At 41.5% G+C, this 2,275-nt stretch overlaps 1 non-coding gene across 1 annotated transcript; it reads left to right on the top strand.

Annotated features, from left to right (window-relative positions):
• Nucleotides 1-2,168: 2,168 nt before the first annotated feature.
• Nucleotides 2,169-2,275, top strand: LOC139011981 (U6 spliceosomal RNA). The gene has a single exon (XR_011471770.1). It is a non-coding gene; the product is annotated as a U6 spliceosomal RNA (small nuclear RNA).

Here is a 2,275-nt window from a genome sequence, read left to right as displayed (position 1 = left end):
CATGAGAAGCAGGAGAGGATAAAGGGTGCATTGGAGAGGAAAACCCCCATCCAGGGAAGGAACAGCTGATGTTTGGGGGATGCAAGGATTGGGAGCAAAAAATAGAAAGGCACAAGGGGGCTTAACTGGAGCAAGGGTTTTAGTGAGGCTCAGAGTGAATTGGGACAGAGGAGAGGCGTTGGGGCAGGTGTGGCGTTTGAGAAAAAAGGTGAGTGCGAGGACAGGGGAAGAAGATGTAACAGATTCTTTTATGCACTGATGCCATCGAGGAGCGCCAGTAAAGACTGCAGGCACCTGCCACTGCTTCTGAGAGCTGCTTACTGAAGATGAGAGCCAAGACCAGATGACACGAATACGTTTATGTTAAGATTCCTCAAAGGATGGCAGGGAATGAAAACGTTGAGGGGTGCATGGGAAGAATACATATATAGAAATAAAAGCATAGTAAAGAAACTGTGAAATGTTTCCTATTTCCACCAAAGATTCAACATTCTAAGCAAGAAAATGCAGATTAGATCTAAGTGCCCTTCCTGGCTGTAGACGTGGTTATGTGAAATTTTTTGATATTCACGTCACTTGACAGACCCGATTCCTGGCATTTTTTTACAAAAATGTTGACTGTGGCGTCTTTATGGCTTCCTCTGAGAACATCGTCTGTGAGAGGAGAATAAATCGAGCCAATTTCCTGGCCTGAGCATTCGCGATTTAATGATGCAGTACCTTTGAAATGAATTTTAAAATAGTCAATACCAATTCTTCACCCGTATAACAACATACTCTTTTCACTGGCGTGGCGCCCCTGAGATTTATTTTCCATCAGAGGTTTTTGCACTGCTTTCTGTCTTTCTTCCTAGGCCTCATTCAAAGGGATTGGACATAATAAGTCGCCATCCTAGTATTTCTTTTCATGTAAATGACCATCAGGGCTCTGCAGTGTCAGCAGGAATCACCCTGGAGCTCTATGGCGGTCCGTGTAGCAGGTGCACTGATAAAGTGCAGTATTGTTTTAAGAAAAGTAACTGCATGAGGAATTGTTTCACAATTGTGATCCATAGACACTGAACCTGCAGGGTCTGTTTGGCAAAAGGGTCCAGTCAGTTTGCACACTGGGAACAGTGCTGGCATAAGATAAAAGACACCAGCTTAGGAGTGGAGGCACTTGGTTCGTGGTAATTGGCATTCCCTTACCACGCTGTGTGACCTTGACAAGACCCTGAAATTCAGTAGGACTGTAAAGTGATGGTCACAGTAGCTGTCTGCTCTGCAGGGTAGGCTATAGTCTGACACTTAGCTGTAATCTATGGTTTAAAGTCCTGGCTCTATGGTTAAGAGAGCCTATCCTATATTTCAGCTCTACCTCCTAATACTGTGTGACTAGGTCAAGTTACTAAACTTTCCTGAGCTTTAGTTTATCTTTAGCTGTGAATTTATTTATTTCATAAGGTTTCTGGCTAATATTAGATAGCTGATGTCAAAGAGGTAATTATCATAGTATTACCTAAATACAAGGCCAATCATAACTAGTAGCATATGATTATATGCAATAATTAATTAGCAGCAAGAATAATTATAATCATTAAACTTCTTTTTGGAAACACTGGTAATAGTGCCAGTAACAACAGCACTGACTACTATTTATTGAGCACTTGTTTTTTCCCCTCATACACTATTCTAATTGCTTATGTTAGCTTATTTAATTCACATAAAACCAATGTAAATTAGGTATCTAATTATCCCCATTTTTACAGAGAAAGATGCTATGGTTCATAGAGGCTCAAGGTCTCACAGTCAGTAAGTGGCAGAGGGAGATGTTCTGTCCCAGGCCAGAGGCTTATTTAAAAAAAAAAAAAAAAAAAAAAAAAAAAATATATATATATATATATATATATATATATATATATATATATATATATATATATGTTTCAGAGAGGAAGGGAGAGGGGGAGAGAGAAACATCAATGATGAGAGAGAATCATTGATTGGCTGCCTCCTGCACGCCCCCTACTGGGGATCGAGCCTGCAACCCGGGCATGTGCCCTTGACCAGAATCAAACCCAGAACCATTCAGTCCATAGGCCGATCGATGCTCTATCCTCTGGGCAAAACTGGCTAGGGTGGGCCAGAGGCTTTTGACCTACCCTCTGTCCTCAAGTTAAATGTTCTTGTCAGTGCTCGCTTTGGCAGCACATATACTAAAATTGGAACGATACAGAGAAGATTAGCATGGCCCCTGTGCAAGGATGACACGCAAATTCGTGAAGCGTTCCATATTTTT

This window comes from Myotis yumanensis, unplaced genomic scaffold (assembly GCF_028538775.1).
Source record: "Myotis yumanensis isolate MYYU_CA2020_CCGP unplaced genomic scaffold, mMyoYum1.0.hap1 SCAF_5, whole genome shotgun sequence".
In the NCBI taxonomy this organism is placed as follows: Eukaryota; Metazoa; Chordata; class Mammalia; order Chiroptera; family Vespertilionidae; genus Myotis; species Myotis yumanensis.
Note: the sequence above shows the minus strand (reverse complement) of the source record. Positions and strands in the feature narration are given on the sequence as shown.